General features: G+C 37.3%; 1 long non-coding RNA gene across 12 annotated transcripts in view; it reads right to left on the reverse strand.

Annotated features, from left to right (window-relative positions):
• LOC147349192 (uncharacterized) overlaps positions 1 to 24,010 on the reverse strand; it is a 503,453-nt gene that overhangs the window by 69,815 nt on the left and 409,628 nt on the right. The gene's annotated exons all lie outside the window — the stretch shown is intronic.

Consider the following 24,010-nt stretch of genomic DNA (forward strand, 5'->3'; position numbering starts at 1 on the left):
TACTGTACTTTCCTGAGTTCAGTTTGGCAAAATGATCAATATTTTTTTTCATGTTAATGATTGATTATGAAATTTATTTTGGTCTCCTAGACTCGACAATATTTTCTGTGAACCTATAAGGGTATTATTGTAAAACACCAAGTGGTGATTTTCCCTAAACAACAGGAAACCAGAGGTAGCTGATTCCTTCATTCATTTAACAAAACAATGATAGTACAGCTTTTTTTTTTTTTTTTGATACTTCACTTATGTTGTAAAGTACCTACAACAGTTTCAAGCAACATTTTCAGTGTATCTAAACATCTAAATAGAGAAATGGAGGGCAAGGACTTCTATTTTTGCATCACTTTCTATTATAACAGATTGCAAATTTTTCTTAGAAACACAACATGTAAATTGAACACATTCTATTTGTTCACATAGGCCAGGATTTAATCACATACCTACTATTCTACCTACAAAGATAATCTGGGAAAGTGAGTGCCTGGCATTTTCCTATATTCAGAGGGAGGTAGTCTTTCTTAGAAAGGAGGAGGGATAGGAGGTGCGTGCTGTAAGCAAACAACAGTACCTGCCACTGACTACTTTATTTTGTATATAATTACTTACAAAGGTATTTTTTGATCCTGAAAATATATCAGAATATATATCTGACAAGTACACACATACATTTAGAATATAGCTATTTAATTGTCTGTCCCTAGTGCAGGGTATGAGATATCCTCAAAAATATATCCAAAGAGAGGCCCATATTGGCCTACGAGACAGAGCTGAGAAGAGAAAGCCTAAGAGATGCTTTTGGGAAAAGCCTTCATAGAAGTGGGAAAAATCGGGGCGAGGAAGAAGAAAATAATGAGACAGTGGGACAAATATCTACAATGTATTTTTCTCATAAAGAAGCCTACAATTAACAGCTTTCAGTGTTCTATACGTGACATAGCCTGCAGGTCCTGGAAGGACATGAATTAGTCTATTTTCAGAGAAAAAGTGCTAGCAACAGAGCTAGACAGCATATATCATATGCCTGAAGGCAGATATTAGAAATTTAAAGACATGACTGCATGTATATGTATAATTGAATCACTGTGATATAAACCTGAAACTAACACAACATTATAAATCAACTATACTCCAATAAAAGTTAAAGAAAAAAAGAAAACTTGTATGAGCTTGAAAACTTATATAAATTCCTTCTTAGCATGTCCAAGTAACAGTTGACAAAGAACAAATGCATGCCTTCTGCTTTACACAATAGGAGAAATGTTCCCCACTCAAACAAAATATCCATCCCAATAATCTTGTGTGTAGGAGCCACGACTACTTTACTTAAAATCAGTCCAGATATTCCAGTTTTCATCCAAACAGTAAGAAAACAAGACTTGATCCTTACAGTTCACTGGAATTAAGAGTTTAACCACACATTAGCACACGTGCATCTGGTAGCTTGCACTATGCTTAGCATACTGCTGCTAAACGAAAACATTAACTGGGATTATGCAATAGATCATCATACACAATAAATTTTAAATCACTATGTAGGCAATTTTTTTGGAATATCATTTAAATATTTTATTAATAATTCATTCATATGATATTGACATACATCTTGCAACAGACTGTTCAAAAGGGCAAATATATGTATTTTTAGAGTGTAATATCTTCCTCTAAATCATTATAAATATAAATCAACTAAAATTAATTTTTCATTTCATTAAATTTTTAGCATCCAGTCATATAAATAATTTTTATGTCAATTAATATGTAAATAAAATAACCAAGAGAAATGGTTATATCTGTTAAGGTGTCATTAATTTAAAAAATATTTATTGAAAGATTATATTAAGGTAAGGAAATGTTATTTTGCTAAGTATGTGATGAAAATATGATAATTTATTATAGCATAAAGGTGAGGAACTAAAGTCATTTTTTATGGTTTTATTTCTTTATTGGCTTATTTTTTTCTGTAGGCTACATGAAAGAATCCATTTCCCTCCCTTTCCAGATCCCAGAGGCCACTGGCCACCAGAATCTCCGGGTTCATCCCCTCCTCTCTCCATAGTCAAAGATAGCAAGTGCAGGCCAAATCTTTTGCCTGTAGAATCACTCAAGTTTTCAAAAGTCAAAGTGAAGTTGCTCAGTTGTGTTTCACTCTTTGAGACCTGTGGACTATAGCCTACCAGGCTCCTCCATCCATAGGATTTTCCAGGGAAGAGTCCTGGAGTGGGTTGCCATTTCCTTCTCCAGTGGATACAGTCCATGGAATTTTCCAGGCCAGAATACTGGCGTGGGTAGCCTTTCCCTTCTCCAGGGGATCTTCCCAACCCAGGGATTGAACCCAGGTCTCTTGCATTGCAGGCGGATTCTTTACCAGCTGAGCCACCAGGGCAATTTCACAGCAATTTCTAACTCTGATTCTTCTTTTGTCTCTCTCTTCCACTTTCAATGATTCTTGTGACTATGTAGTGCCCATCTTGATATTCAAGATAATGTATCTTCTGATTAGCAACTTTATTTCCATATGTAGGTGGAATTCCCCTTACCACTTGATGAAACTTAATCATAGAATCTGGGGGTGGGGGGTGCAGAGCAGGTAATTTTTCTGCCTACTACCACAAGAGTTATGATTTGCTTTTTTTTTTTTTAATTTAACCTATTTTTGAAATCTCCATCTTTAACTGAAGAGTCTGAATATCTATTTAATGTAATTATTAATAATGCGGGCTTCCCTGGTGGCTTAGCTGATAAAGAATCCACCTGCAATATGGGAGACCTGGGTTGGATCCCTGGATTGAGAAGACCCCCTGGAGAAGGGAAAGGCTACCCACTCTAGTATTCTGGCCTGGAGAATTCCATGGACTGTATAGTCCATGGGCTCACAAAGACTGGGACAGGACTGAGCGACTTTCACTTCACTTACTTATTTTAGTTGTTGCATCTGTCACGTTGTCTATTTTTTCTCTTGCTATGGGTTACATTGGGAATACTAATTTGTTAAATGCCTGGGTTTTGTTATGATAATTTAAAAGTGTTTTGAGGGTTTTTTTTCTTTCTTTTGAAATTCTATTTTATTTTATTTTTTAACTTTACAATGTTTTGAGTTTTAACAGGAAGTTTGGAGAAGGAAATGGCAACCCACTCCAGTATTCTTGCCTGGAGAATTTCATGAACAAAGGGGCCTGGTGCCTACAATCCATGGGGTTGCAAAGAGTCAGACACAACTGAGCGATCATCACTCTCTCAGTTGCATATAGAGCAGCATGGTATTTTCAAACCTCATTTTAAAAATCTTTCTCTGGCCTGACTAGAAAGATTTTGTTTTGGAGCTAGTTTAGCTCAACTATTCATACGACTGCATCACCTTTCTAACTATTAGTCTATTCAGATTTTCTATTTCTTCATATTTCAGTCTTAATAGCTTATGTGTTTCTAGGAATTAGTATATTTACTCATCTTCTTTACTGATTTCCTAGTTATTAAACAAAGTCTGTACTCTGGTTGTTCAGGACTAGAAAATCTCCCTTCCCTGCACGACTCTCCAAACTGTTCTACCTAAACCTTTGCAGTTGCTACTCTTTCAATAGTTACTCTCTGCTTAGCTTCACACATTCTCGTTCTATGCATGAACAGCTTAGTTCTCAGCCAAAAACACCACCTCATGTGTAGCCCTAATACATTTCAGGTACCATTTTTCTACCATTTCCCTCGCAGTGGTCCTATGCTCCACACATTCCAGTTACTTCAACTTTTCCAAACTTCAATTTCCGTTTCCTCAAATCAGCCAGACTGTCACAGTCTGTTTACTTTTTCACTTCTTGCACTTATATCTTTATCTAGAAAAGGCCTGTAGGCAGTAAATGAATGTAACAGTAAAACTCACTTTGTTTCCATTCTTTCATACTGTCATGCTTTTTCTGTTGTCTAATATTAAATTAATGATTTCATTTTTCAAAAACTGTTCTTTACTGACAATGGTAAATCCTGTCACAGTTATGGCATTATAAATGCATCATCTTATGATCCAGTATTTTCTGGCATTGTAGCTCAGCTGGTAAAGAATCTGCTTGCAATGAGGGAGACCTGGGATTGATCCTTGGGTTGGGAAGATCCCCTAGAGAAAGGAAAGGCTAACCATTCCGGTAAACTGGCCTGGAGAATTCCATGGACCTCAGTCCATGGGGTCACAAAGAGTTATACACAACTGAGTGACTTTCACTTTTCACTTTCAAGCTAGACTTCAACAGTACGTGAACCAAGAATTTCCAAATGTACAAGATGGATTTAGAAAAGGGAGAGGAACTACAGATCAAATTGCCAACATCCATTGGCTCATAGAAAAAGTAAGGGGATTCCAGAAAAACAGCTATTTGTTTCATTGACTAGGCTACAGCCTTTGATTGTCTAGATCATAACAAACTGTCGAAAATTATTCAAGAGATGGGAACATCAGACCACCTTACCTATCTTCTGAGAAACCTGTATGCAGGTCAAGAAACAACACTTAGAACCAGACATGAAACAATTGACTTGTTCCAAATTGGGAAAGGAGTTGGTCAAGGCTGTATGTTGTCACCCTGCTTATTTAACTTATATGCAGAGTACATCATGTGAAATGCCAGAATGGATGAAGCAGAAGCTGGAATCAAGATTTCTGGGAGAAATGTGGACAAACTCAGATATGCTTATGACACCACCATTATGACAGAAAGCAAGAACTAAAGAGCCTCTTGTTGAAAGTGAAGAGGAGAGTGAAAAAGTTGGTGTAACACTCAACATTCAGAAAATTAAGATAATGGCATCTAGACCCATCAGTTCACTTCAGTTCAGTCACTCAGTCGAATCCAACTCTCTGTGACCCCATGGACTGCTGCATGCCAGGCCACCCTGTTCATCACCAACTCCCAGAGTTTACTACAACTCATGTCCATTGAGTCAGTGATGCCATACAACCATGTCATGCTCTGTCATCCCCTTCTCCTCCCACCTTCAGTATTTCCCAGCATCAGGGTCTTTCCCAATGAGTCAGCTCTTCCCATCAGGTGGCCAAAGTAGTAGAGTTTCAGCTTCAACATCAGTCCTTTCAATGAATATTCAGGACTGATCTCCTTGAGGATGGACTGGTTGGATCTCCTTGCAGTCCAAGGGACTCTCAAGAGTCTTCTCCAACACCACAGTTCAAAAGCATCAATTCTTCAGTGCTCAACTTTCTTTGTAGTCCAAGTCTCACATCCATACATGACCCTTGGAAAAACCATAGCCTTGACTAAACGGACCTTTGTTGGCAAAGTAATGTCTCTGCTTTTGAATATGCTATCTAGTTTGTCATAACTTTTCTTCCAAAGAGTAAGCTTCTTTTAATTTCATGACTGCGGTCACCATATGCAGTGATTTTGGAGCCCAGTAAAACAAAGTCTGGCACTGTTTCCATTGTTTCCCCATCTATTTGCCATGAAGTGATGGGACAAGATGCCATGATCTTAGTTTTCTGAATGTTGAGCTTTAAGCCAACTTTTTCACCCTTTCTCTCTCTTTCATCAAGAGGCTCTTTAGTTCTTTTTCACCTGCATATCTGAGGTTATTGATATTTCTCCTGGTAATCTTGATTCCAGCTTGTGCTTCCTCCGGTCCAGTGTTTCTCATGAGGTACTCTGCATATAAGTTAAATAAGCATGGTGACAGTATACATCCTTGACATATTCCTTTTCTTATTTGGAACCAGTCTGCTGTTCCATGTCCAGTTCTAACTGTTGCCTCCTGACCTGCATATAGATTTCTCAAGAGGCAGGTCAGGTGGTCTGGTATTCCCATCTCTTTCAGAATTTCCCACAGTTTATTGTGAACCACATAGTCAAAGGCTTTGGCATAGTCAATAAAGCAGAAATAGATGTTTTTCTGGAACTTTCTTGCTTTTTCAATGATCCAGCAGATGTTGGCAATTTGATCTCTTGTTCTTCTGCCTTTTCTAAAACCAGCTTGAACATCTGGAAGTTCACAGTTCATGTCTTGTTGAAGCCTTGCTTCAAGAATTTTGAACATTACTTTACTAGTGTGTGAGATGAATGCAATTGTGCAGTAGTTTGAGCATTGTTTGGCATTGCTTTTCTTTGGGATTGGAATGAAAACTGATCTTTTCCAGTCCTGTGGCCACTGGTGAGTTTTCTATCACTCCATGGCAAATAGATGGGGAAAAAATGGAGACACTGACAGACTTTATTTTGGGTGCTCCAAAATCACTGAAGATGGTGACTGCAGCCAAGAAATTAATGACAGTTGTTCCTTGGAAGGAAATTTATGACCAACCTAGACAGTATATTAAAAAGCAGAGACGTTACTTTGCCAACAAAGGTCCATCTAGGCAAAGCTATGGTTTTTCCAGTAGTCATGTATGGATGTGTGAGTTGGGCTATAATGAAAGTTGAGCACCAAGGAATTGATGCTTTTGAACTGTGATGTTGGAGAAGACTCTTGAGAGTCCCTTGGACAGAGTGAGATCCGACCAGTCAATCCTAAAGGAGATCAGTCCTGAATATTCATTAGAAGGACTGATGTTGAAGCTGAAACTCCAATACTTTGGCCACCTGATGTGAAGAACTGACTCATTTGAAAAGAGCCTGATGCTGGGAAAAAATTGTAGGCAGGAGGAGAAGGGTACGACAGAGGATGAGATGGTTGGATGGTATCACTGACTCGATGGACATGAGTTTGAGTAAGCTCAGGGAGTTGGTAATAGACAGGGAAGCCTGGCATGCTGCAGTCCATGGGGTTGCAAAGAGTTGGACATGACTGACTGGGCTGACCAGTTATGCTGATGGATACCAAACTAATGGCAAAAAGTGAAAGCTGAACTAAAAAGCCTCTTGATGAAAGTGAAAGAGGAGAGTTAAAAATCTGGCTTAAAACTCAACATTCAAAAAGCTAAGATCATGGCATCTGGTCCCATCACTTCATGGCAAATAGATGGGGAAATAATGGAAATAGTGAGAGACCTTATTTTCTTGGACTCCAAAATCACCATGAAATTAAAAGATGCTTGCTCCTTGGAAGAAAAGCTATGATAAATCTCTACAGCATATTAAAAAGCAGAGAGATCAGTTTGCCAAACAAGATCAGTATAATCAAAGCTATGGTTTTTCCAGTAGCCATGTATGGATTGAGAGTTGGACCATAAAGGAGGCTAAGCGGTAAGAATTGATGCTTTCAAATTGTGGCACTAGAAAATACTCTTGAGAGTCCCCTGACAGCAAGGAGATCAAACCAGTCAATTCTAAAGGAAATCAACGCTGAATATTCATTGGAAGGACTGATGCTGAAGTTCCAATACTTTGCCTGATGCAAAAACCCAACTCATTGAAAAAGACCCTGATGCTGGAAAAGGTTGAAGTCAGGAGAAGCAGGGGGTAACAGAGAATGAGATGGTTGGATGGCATCACTGACTAATGGACATGAGTTGAGAAAGCTCTTGGAGACAGTGAAGGACAGGGAAGCCTGTCATGCTGTAGTGCCGGGAGCCGGCATATTGAGTGCATATTGCATATTGAGTGCAGCATTTTCCACAGCATCATCTTTCAGGATCTGGAATAGCTCAACTGGAATTCTATCACTGCCGGGAGCCAGCGTGAGGAACTCCACCCCTGGCAAAGGTCATGAGGAAGGAGGCTTGGCATATGCAAAGGCAGGATCGAGCTTCAGGAGTCCCCCTGGAAATTCTCGAGCATCTACCCTCAAAACCAGAGTCTGCCTACTTTCTGCTTTGTGCTTTCACCTACACCTCTGACTTTACGGGGGGCTGTCCCCCACTACCTCTCTCTGAAAAAAGAGTTAGCTTACAGCTCCAGTTAATAATTCCTAGGTGTGACAGTGTTTAACCTACAAACTCCTTTGGAAATCCTCTAGCCTGCCTGAATAGGTTTTTCCGGCCACATGTGATTGTTCAGAGCCTCCCAACTGTGAGAGGCATGAGATGTTCTAAACTGTCTAAATACAGATTCCTTTGAGCAGTTAAAAGATTGATTAGAAATTGTATTGGTGAAGGGATTTTCACTTGTTGGGCCAATGTTTGCTGCTAAGTTTCCATATCCCTTACCTGCTGTGTCCCTGGCAGTGTATTGATTAATATAATTGGTGTAAGTAGTAGCTTTAATGTTTGTAACCTGGGACCCTTGAGTTAATTCTTTTTCTTGTTATAGCCCACCACACCTTTGCTCTGTAGGAATGCAACTTTATCTAATGCTTTTGGAGGGTGGCTCCTGACCAATCACCTTTAGAGAAAAATAAGTTTTCTGAAGAAAGGGTCTTAAAATGTTAACAGGCCTCTGGGCCAGAAGATGATACAAATCACCTAAGCTTTTGCATATGATAAGTTTGCGGGAAGAAAGCCTGGCTTACTGCATGACTCTACCCCTTCCCCCATTATTCCTCTATGCATAACTTAAGGTATAAAAACTACTTTGGAAAATAAAGTGCGGGCCTTGTTCACCGAAACTTGGTCTCCCCATGTCGCTTTCTCTCCCAAATTCTGGCTGAGTCTCCATCTGGAGCGTGGAACCCGCCATGCTTGCTAATTATGCCTGGGCTTCTAAGATCCGACCGGGGAGGCCTCAGTGTCTCCTCTCCTTCGGGAGAACGGAAGGACGCCTGCGGCCTATGTAAGTGGTGCAAACTTCTTGTCTTGAAGTTTCATTGGTCTCCCGCGTAAACCAAGCTACTCAGCCTCTTTTCTCCACTGAATTTTCCTACTGAGCTATCCTCATCCTATTACTCTTTATATCTTTGATAAAATATTTAAATAAATAGGTCGCCGACGTCATTCCCGCTTCAAATACCCTGGATCAGCTGGGGCTGGTCCCTGGCACTGTAGTTCACAGGGTTGCGAAGAGTCAGATTCAACTTAGCAACTGGACAAAAATACTCAGTGAAAATTCTCAAAGTATTTCTACTATTTTGAAATGTAGTGCCTCACATAATATATACATATACTGTGAAAAATGTGTTCTTTTTGGATCCCAGATATAAAATCTGAATTGTGTATGTTTTACATGTCAGGTATTTACAGAATAAGTATGAAGTCATTAGTGCTTGATAAACTAAATGTATAACATTCTAATAAAATTTATTGCCAATGTAAAAACACTAGGTTTTAAAACATACTTTCATTTTATGGCTGTCAAGCACATTACAAAAGCCTAAATTTTCATGACATTAATTAAATGTAAAATGGAATAAACAAGGTTTCAAAGTGAGAGAGATAGCTTTGCAAGACAAACAGCAATACTCTATTCACTTATTTAATAATGATTTTTAAAGTGCTCTTTTAATAGCATGCTCTTAGTCATCACCAAGTTTCTATTGAAAGTAATCTAGTGTACTGATTATTCAGAAAGCAAGACTGATTGTACTTCTTCAGGAATAGAAGTAGTTAATCACACTGCAGTGATATATAGATTTGAAATGCATTTCCCATTTGGTTATTTTTCCCAAGAGAGCTTACAAACGCACACAGATAACAACAGTAGAATGCCTACTTCAATATTTATTGAAATCAATGTCAAGAGTCAATGATTATATCAAGAGGCAAGTGACTATAATTCAAGTAATACCATTGATTCTCTAATGAAATAGAACTACAGAAGGTCCCCAACTTAAATTTGCTGTTTAGTCACCAAGTTGTGTCTGACACTTTGCAACACGATGGACTAGAGCCTGCCAAGCTCCTCTGTCCATGGGATTTCCTAGGCAAGAATACTTGAGTGGGTTGCCATTTCCTTCTCTAGGGGTTCTTCCTGACCCTGGGATTGAACCTGTGTCTCCCGCTTTGGCAGACAGATTCTTTACCACTGAGCCACCAGGGAAGCCCAATATCAGTACGAAAATGACTTTACTTCAAGCAATACCACTGATTCTCTAATGAAATAGAGCTGCAGAAGGTTCCCAACTTACAATCATCTGACTTATGCAGGTTTTCAACCTTATCATGGCATAATAGCATATGCATTCATTAGAAACCACCCTTGGAGTTTTGAATTTTGATCTTTGCCTGGGCTAGTGATATGCAGTGTGGTGCTCTCTCCAATGCTGGGCAACAGCAGTGAGCCACAGCTCCTGTCAGCCATGTGATCACAAGGGTAAACAATGGACATACTTAGAGGAGCAGTGGCTGTGCTTTGCTGGAGCAGCTGTGAAGAGATACCCCACATCCAAGGTAAGAGAAACCCAAGTAAGACAGTAGGCACTGAGAGAGGGCATCAGATGGCAGAGAGATTGAAACCACAATCACAGACAACTAGCCAATCTGATCACACAGACCACAGCCTTATCTAACTCAATGAAACTAAGCCATGCCCTGTGGGGCCACCCAAGACAGACGGGTCATGGTGGAGAGGTCTGACAGAATGTGGTCCATTGGAGAAGGGAATGGCAAACCACTTCAGTATTCTTGCCTTGATAATCCCATGAACAGTATGAAAAGGCAAAAAGATAGGACACTGAAAGATGAATTCCCCAGGTCGGTAGATGCCCAATATGCTACTGGAGATCAGTGGAGAAATAACTCCAGAAAGAATGAAGGGATGGAGCCAAAGCAAAAACAACACCCCGCTGTGGATGGGACTGGTGATAGAAGCAAGGTCCGATGCTGTAAAAGCAATATTGTGTAGGAACCTGGAATGTTAGGCCCATGAATCAAGGCAAATTGGAAGTGGTCAAACAAGAGATGGCAAGAGTGAACATCAACATTCTAGGAATCAGAGAACTAAGATGGACTGGAATGGGTGAATTTAACTCAGATGACCATTATATCTACTACTGTGAGCAGGAATCCCTTAGAAGAAATGGAGTAGCCATCATGGTCAACAAAAGAGTCCAAAACGCAGTACTTGGATGCAATCTCAAAACCAACAGAATGATCTCTATTCATTTCCAAGGCACACCATTCAATATCATGGTAATCAAAGTCTATGCCCCAGCCAGTAACACTGAAGAAGCTGAACAGTTCTAAGAAGACCTACAAGACCTTCTACAACTAACACCCAAAAGGATGTCCTTTTCATTATAGGGGGCTGGAATACAAAAGTAGGAAGTCAAGAAACACCTGGAATAACAGGCAAACCTGGAATGAAGCAGGGCAAAGGCTAATAGAGTTCTCCCAAGAGAATGCACTGGTGTTACCAAACAGCCTCTTCCAAAAACACAAGAGAAGACCCTACACATGTACATCACCAGATGGGTCGACACTGAAATCAGATTAATTATATTCTTTGCAGCCAAAGATGGAGAAGCTCTATACAGTCAGCAAAAACAAGATGGGGAACTCCCTGTGGCTCAGATCATGAACTCCCTGTTGCCAAATTCAGACTTAAATTGAAGAAAGTGGAGAAAACCACTAGACCATTCAGGTATGACCTAAATCAAATCCCTTATGACTATACAGTAGAAGTGAGAAATAGATTTAAGGGCCTAGATCTGATAGACAGAGTGCCTGATGAACTATGGACAGAGGTTCATGACATTGTACAGGAGACAGGAATCAAGACTATCCCCAACAAAAAGAAATGCAAAAAAGCTAAATGGCTGTCTGAGGAGGCCTTACAAATAGCTGTGAAAATAAGGGAAGGAAAAACCAAAGGAGAAAAGGAAAGACATACCCATTTGAATGCAGTGTTCCAAAGAATAGCAAGGAGAGATAAGGAAGCCTTCCTCAGCGATCAGTGTAAAGAAATAGATGAAAACAATAGAATGGGAAAGACTAGAGATCTCTTCAAGAAAATTAGAGATACCAAGGGGACATTTCATGCAAAGATGGGCTCAATAAAGGACAGAAATGGTATGGACCTAACAGAAGCAGACGATATTAAGAAGAGGTGGCAAGAATACACAGAACTGTACAAAAAAGATCTTCATGACCCAGATAATCACGATGGTGTGATCACTCACCTAGAGCCAGACATCCTGGAATGTGAAGTCATGTGGCCCTTCAGAAGCATCACTGTGAACAAAGCTAGTGGAGGTGATGGAATTCCAGTGGAGCTATTTTAAATCCTGAAAGATGATGTGTGAAAGTGCTACATTCAATATGCCAGCAAATTTGGAAAACTCAGCAGTGGCCACAGGACTGGAAAAGGTCCGTTTTCATTCCAATCCCGAAGAAAAGTGAAGCCGCTCAGTCATGTCTGACTCTTTGCGACCCTATGGACTGTAGTCTACCTGGCTTCTCTGTCCATGGGATTTTCCAGGCAAGAATACTGGAGTGGGTTGCCATTTCCTTCACAGGGGATCTTCCCAACCCAGGGATCGAACCTGGGTCTCCCACATTTTAGGCATACACTTTACCCTCTGAGCCACCAGGGAAGCCCTAATCCAAAAGAAAGGCAACGCCAAAGGATGTTCAAACTACTCCACAATTGCACTCATCTCACACGCTAGTAAAGTGATGCTGAAAATTCTTCAAGCCAGGCTTCAGCAATATGTGAACCATGAAATTCCAGATGTTCGAGCTGGTTTTAGAAAAGGCAGAGGAACAAGAGATCAAATTTCCAACATCTGCTGGATCATCAAAAAAGCAAGAGAGTTCCAGAAAAAAAAACAAAACAAAATATCTATTTCTGCCTTATTGACTATGCCAAAGCTTCTGACTGTGGATCACAATAAACTATGGAAAATTCTGAAAGAGATGGGAATACCAGGCCACTTGACCTGCCTCTTGAGAAATCTGTATGCAGGTCAGGAAGCAATAGTTAGAACTGTACATGGAACAACAGACTGGTTCCAAATAGGAAAAGGAGTATGTCAAGGCTGTATATTGTCACCCTGCTTATTTAACTTCTATGCAGAGTACATCATGAGAAACTCTGGACTGGAGGAAGCACAAGCTGGAATCAAGATTGCTGGGAGAAATATCAATAACCTCAGATATGCAAATGACACCACCCTTATGGCACAAAGTGAAGAGGAACTAAAGAGCCTCTTGATGAAAGTGCAAGTGGAGAGTGGAAAAAGTTGGCTTAAAGCTCAACATTCAGAAAACGAAGATCATGTCATCCGGTCCCACCACTTCATGGCAAATGGATGGGGAAACAGTGGAAACAGTGGCTGACTTATTTTTCTGGACTCCAAAATCAGTGTGGATGGTGATTACAGCCATAAAATTAAAAGATGCTTACATCTGGGAAGGAAAGTTTTGACCAGCCTAGACAGTATATGAAAAAACAGAGACATTGCTTTGCCAACAAAGGTCCATCTAGTCAAGGCTATGGTTTTTCCAGTGGTCATGTATGGATGTGAGAGTTGGACTATAAAGAAAGCTGAGCACAGATGAAGTGATGCTTTTGAACTGTAGTGTTGAGAAGACTCTTGAGAGTCCCTTGGACTGCAAGGAGATCCAACCAGTCCATCCTCAAGGAGATCAGTCCTGAATATTCACTGGAAGGACTGATGTTGAATCTGAAACTCCAGTACTTTGGCCACCTGATGGGAAGAGCTGACTCATTGGAAAAGACCCTGATGCTGGGAAAGATTGAAGGCAGGAGGAGAAGGGGACGACAGAGGATGAGATGGTTGGCATCACCGACTCAATGTACATGGGCTTGGGTAGACTCCGGGAGTTGGTGATGGACAGGGAGGCCTGGCATGCTGTGGTTCATGGAGTCGAGAAGAGTTGGACACGACTGAGTGACTGAACTGACCTGACCGTCATTCTGCATCATACAATTATTTTGTTTGTCCCCTCAGTACAGTATTCAAAAAAATTACACAAGATACTCAACACTTTATTATAAATACTTTGTTAGAGTATTTTTCCCAATTATAGGCTAATATAAGTGTTCTGAGCATATTTTAGGTAGGTTATGATAAGCTATGAGCTATAATCTTTCTGAGGACTTAACCCCACCATAATTTGAGGAAGACTTGTGTTTAAAGATTTTCAAACAAGAATCTCATGTATATTCCTTTGATCTGTCAGTAGATTATCCAACATCTTTAGAGAATCTTTCCTAATACTGTAATTCAAAGATGAAAAAAAAAAAAGAAAATCAAACCTCAAAAGTTTCAGAAGTGAAGATGTAAATTGGAGCATAGGAGTAAAGGTCCAGATGCCAATTTCTAATGATGTTGTGAATGTTAGATTTATTAGACAATTACATGTTATGATTAAAAAAAAGGGGGAAAATAACATTATGTTCCGTAGTTCTTAAGATGAAAAGAAGCACTGAAAGCAACCTAAAGTATGAGATATACAAGAGGCTTCTTTCAACAATAGAGTTAAGACTAACAAAAGAAAGGAAAAATAAACATTCATTGACAACTCTTCTAATTCCTTGGTTATCTGACATATTAAGCTTTTCTATTTCTTCTTTAAAGTTCTTTATTTTTTTTTCTTTCCAAATATGTTTTTACTTTCTAATAGATCATATTTATTCTGATAATTTTTCCCTAATATACTGTGAACATTTCTCCAGGTTAAAACATTTTCTTCAAATTCTTAATTTTAAAGGCTTTATGACTTTGACCATATAAATGTATGACAGCTTAAGCAGAATCCAATTGTTCAACATTTAAATTATTTCCAATTGGGGGGTATTTTAAATAGTTCATCCAAATATGTTGTTTTAAAACATTTTAGATACAGAATCACGTACTGAACTCAAAGCAGTGCTGGGTCACTTCACGAAGGCTATTTCTTTTATTCCAGTCCAGAACTTTTGGGCGTTTACTGAAAGGGACAGACTTTCTGGCCTTCTTCAGTGAAACTACATAGTTCCTTAGAAACAGATATTTCAATTCTGTAATTTTGTGCTCTTTTCAATCATATGCTCAGATAGAGCTTTAGCAGAAGCAACAATGTTGTCTAAGGAATAGCTATTCATATGGAAGGACTTGCTTCTTTCTCTCAGTTAATCCAGATTTTCATCCTAACAAAATTGAGTAGTTGGCACTCTTATCTCTAAGAACAGCTACAGAGCATGGGAAGCACTGAGGTGTTGCACCAATCACACAATATGTATTCAGAAGGTCTTTAGCATAATTTCTTACAGATTTCAGATCATACAAACTATAGGAAAATACCATGATAGGTCTCTAAACTGAAAACTGATCCACTAATCTCTTTGTCATGATACATATCTTGTCAGCAGCAAACTACAAACGCCCTCTATCATTTTTTAAAATAAGTTCAGTCTGCCAAATTACCACCAGTTCATGGTTAGATTTCCTAAAGAATTCCACTATTGCTCTTTATTTCTGCATTACAGGGTTATTAAGGAAAATGACATGTAAAAACACTAGATGAACCTACATATCTATCATCTTGATTTTGTCTGTACTTTCCACATCACCCTTCAAGGCACATGTCTGAATAACAGAGGTTACTGTTATCTTAGAATTAACCTGCCCCAAATTCAAGGTTTCTTTTAGCCTTTGAAACTCTCTCAAAATGTCTTCATCCTTGTTATTAATTTTAAATGGAATTCCAATAACATTTTATTTTTCAATTCAAACCAAAAGTGACTATTAAAAATAACCATGGGTTATACAGAGTTATTAAATTCTATTTAATAGTATTTTGATTAGACTATCATTTGTACAATTTTTATTTTGAAATAGAACTTTCTTTGACTTCTTTTTTAGAAATTAGTTTATAACCATTTGATATTTTGAAGAAAAATAAATGTATGTGGCTTACATACATTTACATTTGTGTAAATTATATAAAAAGTGAAAGTGTTAGTCACTCAATCGTGTCTGACCCTCTGTGACCCCAGGGACTGCAGTCCACCAGCTCTTCTCCATGGAATTCTCCGCAAGAATACTGGAATGGGTTGCCATTTCTTTCTCTAGGGGATCTTCTTGACCCAGGGATTGAATCTGTGTCTCCTGCATTGCAGACTGATTCTTTACTGTCTCAGCCTAAGACTGTTTTCCCTCTATTTTACTAAATTGAATATTTAAAGTCTAAAATTAGTACATCAAGGGGATGATCAAGATGGCAGAGTAGGAGGACATGGAGCTCAACTACCCCTTGAAGAACACATCAAAAAAACATCTACATGTTGAACAGTTCTCACTGAAAACTAACTAGAAGCTGGCAGAAATATTTCTATACAACAGATACTGTAATAAAGATTGACATGAATTGTGAAAGAAGGGAAGAGAGGCGATCAAGCTGGGATCTGTGCCTCTGGGAAGAGTCAGAAGAAAAGAGAGTTTACACAGGTGGAAATCTGCCCTGGGGAGTGAAGAGTTCAAGCCACATACTGGGTGCCCCAGTCATGGGATCCAACACAGAGAAGAGGAGCCCCTTGGCTGATTGGAGGCCTGATGGGATTAGCAGGGAAGCCTGCACCTCACTCCTGAAGAGCACATGAGAACTGACTTGCTCCTGAGGTAGGGCAAGCTTCCCTGGTGGCTCAGTTGTTAAAGAGTCTGCCTGCAATGTGGGAGACCCAGGTTCATGCCCTGGGTGGGGAAGATCCCCTGGGGAAGGAAAGGGCTACCCACTTCAGTATTCTTGTCTGGAGAATTCCATGGACAGAAGAGCCTGGTTGAGCTACAATCCATGGGATCACGAAGAGTCCGACACCTGAGTGACTAGCACTTTGACATTTTCAGGTAGGGCAGAGAGGGGTGGGTTGAATACTGCTCAAGCAGCTGTTATAAGTCGCTATTATCTTTGACATTTCTGCTGTTGTTAGCAGATATTTTTAAAAATTAGAAATGATTATTTTTATTGGAATCACTACAGTATCGACCAAAGAAGTTGATTTCTACTAAAAGACATAGAAAATCTTTAAATAAATGTGAAAAATTGATACCATTCCCCAAACACAAAACTGAATTGTATTCTTTGATAATTCTCATCATATATTTTAAAAATTGAAGTCTCTGTTGAACTTAATAGTTATATGTTAATTATGAAAGTATTTTAGGACACATAAATAGTATAAAGTTTTGGATTGGGGTTTTGCTTGTGGACAAACTTCCTTACTAACCAAAAACAACCATGAACGCCAAGGGGATGGAGGCACATTGGGACACACACAGGAGGAGGTAGCATAAGGCTGGCCAGCTTTTAATGTGTAAAAGTTAAGTCCAAATTCTCCCTCCTATTTAAGAATTTTCAGAATTGAAATTCTCAGATGTGGATTAAATTTTTCCCTGGCAGGGGTGGGGGGGATCAATTTTCTATCTGGAATATAATTCATATTTGTATCACTTTGCAAGAAATTTAAAATTGCTCCATCTTATATTCCTATGAGATTTTCTTAAATCGAGGCTCTTAAACTATTCTCAATATTTAAATATGTAGTTTGGAGCTTTAAAGGGAAACTGAGCCTAGCATTTGCTAGGTACTTTTCTAAGTTTCTGTATAGCTGTGCCATTCATATTATTTTTATTATTCCTGTGGATCCTAAATAGTTACATCAGATGTATTTAGGTAACTAGTGTCAAATTCTCGGAGAAGGCAATGGCACCCCACTCCAGTACTCTTGCCTGGACAATCCCATGGACGGAGGAGCCTGGTAGGCTGCAGTCCATGAGGTTGCTAAGAGTTGGACATGACTGAGCGACTTCACTTTGACTTTTCACTTCCATGCACTGGAGAAAGAAATGGCAACCTGCTCCAGTGTTCTTGCCTGGAGAATCCCAGGGACGGTGGAGCCTGGTGGGCTGCCATCTCTAGGGTTGCACAGAGTCGGACACGACTGAAGCAACTCAGCAGCAGCAGCAGTGTCAAATTCTAAGGAAAGGAAGTATACAAAGCTGAAAATAAAAGCATACAGAAATGCTTCTAGTTCTTTTTATATTTCTAAAGAGCCAACTTCAAGTGACATTGGTGCCAAGTTTATCCTAAGTTATTTATTTATGTATTTATTTTCTTCAGAAATAGCTATTGAACCAAGATGGCAAACTAATGTTCAATTTCTGAGACTACAATTGTCACAGCTATGATTAGAGGGGTGGATTACTTATCTGTTTGTATATGGTGTTTGACACCTATTGGTAAAAAAAAAAAAAAATGACAATCTCTTCTTTGTGATATAATGATGATATATATAAACAATGAAATAGGTGGTAATTCTAGGTAGATAATTATTAACTTTAAAAATTTATCTAAAAACACTTGAAATATGTGAAATTAGGTGGAAGATGAGTGTAATGTACAGACAAAAGCAGTTTAGAAAAGATATATATTTCATGCTTTGAACTCGCACTGGTTATTTACATATGGCAATACACATGTTTCAATGCTATTCTTTCAAATCATCCCAATCTCTCCTTCTCCCACTCAATTCAAAAGTCTGTTCTTTACATCTGTGTCTCCTTTGCTGCCCTGCAAAAACCATCACAATATTGTAAAGTAATTATCCTTGAATTAAAATAAATAAATAAATAAATTTTTAAAGATACATATTATTTAGAAACAGTAGCACTCTCAATTCTATCCATGCAGTGGCTAATCTGAATGAGTAAAGTTTCTTTTGTATCAATGTTCAGATAAATTATATGTGATTTGGGAAATAGATTTTTTAATTTGAAATACATGACAGAGATTTTAAAAATAAAATCCAAGAAGAATATTTAAAGTTACAAGGAAATTTTTTTTTTCCTTGTTTGGTGACTGTTGTGATTTGACTTGATTTCTTAGTAGCTGGTGAGGAATGGTCAGCAATTGATGGTGTTGTTAATTTTAGATCAGTTCCCAGGCAAAAGACCTGTCTGGAGTTCTTCTGGTTCACTACAGTTCCCTGTGATTAGTAACATAATAAATACCATTACGAGTTATCGATGATCACATAATGATCATATATCAAATACCACTGAGTCATGTAAATATAGGGGTCACTGGAAATTTCACTTCAGAATAAAATTCAATGTCATTATGGTAGCAATATCATTATGGTACCTGAAAATTTTTTTAATGGAAAACTGTTTACTCATTTTAATAAATATAAACATATTTGCTTATAATATATATCCTTTTAAAAAATTATTACTTTCAAAGAGATTACAAGCCTTAGATTATTTCATCTTTATGACTAATCACAAAAAGAATTGATATCCTATTCAAATGAGTATGCTAGGCCTAACAATTTTAAGTAATTTCACAAGGTCACAAAACTCAATGGTATAGCATAAGTCTTGAAGGTTTTCTTTAATTTATTCATTCTTTTTTCTTTCTGTTTCTCAGAATGGATAATCTCAAGTGATCTGTCCTCAAGTTTACTGTTTTTACTACCAGTTCAAAGCACATTTGGGACCCCTCTAGTGAATTTTTCATTTTAGCTATTACACTTTTCAACACCAGAATTTCTCTTTGATTCCTGTGTTTGGTGATATAACATTTTCATACTTTCTTTAGACATGATTTCTTTTAATTACTTGAATATATTTAAAATATCTATTTTAAAGTGTTTGTCAATAAGTCCATTACTGAATTTAGGAAAATTAATGTTGACTACATTTTTTTGGTCCTGTTCGTGTGTCATAATTGTATTTATTTTCATTAATTCCATCTTCTTAATTATGTTTTCAATCTATTATATATTTGTTCTTTTTTCTTTGCATGAACTTCCTGTACACAGAGAGATTTGCTAATATCCCTCATTATGGTAGAGAACTTTCCATTATCTCCCATCTAGATTCCTATTTTTATTTTACATATATTTGTGTATAAAATCATCCCAATTATTAAAACATCTGTATCATCATATAGTAACTTATTCTTTCTCTAATATTTTATATTTGAAAGATGATTTTCAGTAATATTAGTCTATATGCTAGTTTTAAACTTGTTAGTATTTTTCAGTAATATGCTTTACTATTTAACTAATACAATCTTTCATTTTAGATGTCTTTTGTAAACAACACGTATTCTGAATTTCATTTTTAATCCAATCTGATAATCACTGTATTTAGAAAAATGAATTTAATACTTTTATCTCAATCATGATGTCTGTATATCATATTTTCACTTTATACAATATTATGTTGTTTTATACTTATTATATATTTTTTTACTATCATGGGATTTTTTACTATTTTGACATTTTATCGGTTTTATACTATTTATATTATTTTATTTACTAGTATGCAAATTTTACATTTATTTCTTGTCTTTTAAAAATGTCCTTGAAATATTGCCTTGATTAATTTAATTGACAATTAAATAAAATATCTTGCCTATTTTTAGGAAATTTCCAAAACCTTTATAAAAACTAATTCACAATATCTCCCTCCCACATTCAATGGTATTTTTATCCAGAGTGGTATGTCTTAATTTTTCTAGTTCCAAATTAAGCAACATTATCATTGTTATTATTTTATTTTTCACACACTGTGTCCTACCTACTTTACTAGTACATTTAGCTTTGTTTTGTCTAATTTGTTTCTTCTTGAATTTCAATTGCCCTTTTTTCCTTTCTTCTTCTCTTCTTCCAATTTCAGATAATTTGCCTTCCTGTTTAAATATGACTTCTGAGTTCAAAAATTGTATGATCATGTCTGTTTGTTAGTAAACTCAATTTTTATTTTTCTGAAAGCACTGTATTTACTCTATTTCTTGAACAACTATACATTATAGATAATTCGTGAATTAAGTATTATCTTACAAACTTTAAATAACAATAATTGCAAAACATTTTAGTATTTAAAATTTACCAGAAATTTTTCTGAGGCTGCGAACATATCATTGCTGTTCTGTAACTACTCTAACTTATATATATACTATTTTTATCCCTGTTTTAATGGGGAGGTAATAGATGTACACAAAATTTTATTAACTTGCCTATAGCTATAGAGTTAGTAAACGACAAACAAGGAATTTACCCTTGGCATACCTACCCTAGAGTCTGCTTTGTTAAGTTCTGATATCTATGGTATAGTGCTTTTGTTGATAAGCCAACAGTCAAATTTTGTAATTCTTTTGGGTAGGGATACTTTGAATATCTTCTCTTTTCATTCTGTATTCTGTCCTTTTAATAAAATATATCTAGGAGATGATTTATCCTACCCAGCAGCAGCAACAACACATTTTACAGTTCCTATATCAGTAAGTTTTAATTACTTCAGCTCTCAAAAATTCAGTTATTATTTTTTAATTTATTGAAGAAATATCTTTACTTTGTTCTTTAAAAATTCTATTTAAATATGTGTCAGAATTTCTCATTGTATCACCATATACTTTGGCTTTATTTTTATAAACTACAGCTGCTTTGGTTTCTGCTGCATTCTTTATAGTTACTTTCAACCCACTTTCCAAGTCCCTAATTCTCTGTTCAATTCTGTCTAATTTATTGTCAAACTCACTCACTAAATCCTTTCTATTTTTTGATTAAACAAATGTATTTCACAGCTTTTTTTCCAAAAAATTAATCATACATGTAGTTTCTTGTGATGTGCTTATGATTCTCATCTTCTATTTTTTAGAATTTCATAAATATTTTATATTCTCTGATAACTATATTTGTTTTAGTCTTTGTGTATGCTCAGGAAAATACTACTTCAATATTTAATATTGGTGCTGCCTCAAATAATAACTTGCATTATAGATAAATAATATTAGCAACATTTGAGGCTATGTTAAATTTTTTATAAATATCATGTTCCATAAGAATGCCTCTAATTTTCTCAAGTTAAATTTGTTCTAAGTTTATTATAATTGGAAAAGCATGCCTAACTGTTTATACAATAATTACATACCTAAGCTTACTCCTTGGAAGGAAAGTTATGACCAAACTAGATAGCATATTCAAAAGCAGAGACATTACTTTGCCAACAAAGTTCTGTCTAGTCAAGGCTATGGTTTATCCAGTAGCCATGTATGGATATGAGAGTTGGACTGTGAAGAAAGCTGAGCACCGAAGAATTGATGCTTTTGAACTGTGGTGTTGGAGAAGACTCTTGAGAGGCCCTTGGACTGCAAGGAGATCCAACCAGTCCATTCTAAAGGAGATAAGTCCTGGGTGTTCTTTGGAAGGACAGATGCTAAAGCTGAAACTCCAGTATTTGGCCACCTCATGCGAAGAGTTGACTCATTGGAAAAGACTCTGATGCTGGGAAGGATTGGGGGCAGGAGGAGAAGGGGATGACAGAGAATGAGATGGCTGGATGGCATCACCGACTCGATGGACGTGAGTTTGAGTGAACTCTGGGAGTTGGTGATGGACAGGGAGGCATGGCTTGCTGCAATTCATGGGGTCGCAAGGAGTCGGACACGACTGAGTGACTAACTGAACTACATAGACTCGTCTATAAACTGAGTCTTCAGTAGCCCATAGGTTGAAATAAGTCACACAGTATTATTATGCATAGTGAAATAATCTGTTCATTAATTTGAAGGTATCATATAAACCCTCCTAAAGTGATAAGAACTACACTTGGACAGGATATCAGGTCACTAAGAATATTTGTCAATGCTTCTTCAGACTTGGGGGTTCACTCTCAGTCTTAAACTACACCAGTACCCTGTAATCTGGTACTGTTCATCAGAGGGATTAAATTTTGTCACACATATCACTGTGTGTCATTTCAACCATATCTTGTTATATCTTTGTATCAATTCAGTACAGTTCAGTCACTGAGTCGTGTCCGACTCTTTGCAACCCCATGAATTGCAGCATGGCAGGCCTCCCTGTCCATCACCAACTCCCAGAGTTCACTCAAACTCACGTCCATCGAGTCGGTGATGCCATCCAGCCATCTCATTCTCTGTCATCCCCTTCTCCTCCTGCCCCCAATCCCTCCCAGCATCAGAGTCTTTTCCAATGAGTCAACTCTTGACATGAGGTGGCCAAATACTGGAGTTTCAGCTTTAGCATCAGTCCTTCCAGAGAGCACCCAGGGCTGATCTCCTTTAGAATGGACTGGTTGGATCTCCTTGCAGTCCAAGGGCCTCTCAAGAGTCTTCTCCAACACTACAGTTCAAAAGCATTCATTCTTTGGTGCTCAGCTTTCTTCACAGTCCAACTCTCACATCCATATATGACCACTGGAAAACCATAGCCTTAACTAGATGGACCTTTGTTGGCAAAGTAATGTCTCTGCTTTTGAATATGCTATCTAGGTTGGTCATAACTTTCCTTCCAAGGAGTAAGTGTATTTTCATTTTCATGGCTGAAATCACCATCGGCAGCGATTTTGGAGCCCCCCAAAATAAAGTCTGACACTGTTTCCATTGTTTCCCCATCTATTTCCCATGAAGTGATGGGACCAGATGCCATAACCTTAGTTTTCTGAATGTTGAGCTCTACAGATCTCTTTAAATAAATTCTTTGCTTATGGTGATACATGTGAGAAGTTGGAGTTTTAGTATTTTTAAGTGCTTAGAACATGCATTATCAGTAACATATATTTATATATATATGTGTGTATATATATATATTTTTTTAAGTTCATACAGTTCTCATATAAGCAGAGACATTAACCTCTGCATCTTTTAAATTACCACCTCTTGTATGTAGGTATAATGTTCTATTCAATAAAATCACATCATTTTTAGGATTATGTTGTTGCAAAACATATAAATATATTTATTAAGCACTTCTATAAATAATGATTATTTCTTGTTCTTTGCACATTAACAGAACATACCAAATGCCACTGTGCAGAAAATTTGCCTAAATTTGTTGACTAATTTCCTTTTAGCACTGCTACTTGGATTGCATAAGAAACCAACTGGGGTACCATTCACACACTCATCATTAGATTACATTCTCTAAGAGTGTACTTTTTTCCAAGACTTTCTAAATTTTACAGCTGAACATTTAAATATCATCACAATATTATAAACTGACATTTAGAGAAAAGAAAAATGTGGTATTATTGGTAGTGACTTTACAACCCTTTGGAATCACTTCTCTTCTTCAATGTCTCATCAAAATTTTTATTAAACAAATTGTTTCTGTTTCATAAAAATTTGTTTTCCTTGTGAGACATCTTAAAATCAGTTTTAAAAAATAACCACCACTGATAAGGGTTATCTTTTATACCTTTAATAATAAACTCCTTTGTTCTATGTATAGAA

This window comes from Bos grunniens, chromosome 21, assembly GCF_055505025.1.
Source record: "Bos grunniens cultivar Pamir isolate PY7600 chromosome 21, Bosgru_T2T1.0, whole genome shotgun sequence".
Lineage (NCBI taxonomy): Eukaryota > Metazoa > Chordata > Mammalia > Artiodactyla > Bovidae > Bos > Bos grunniens.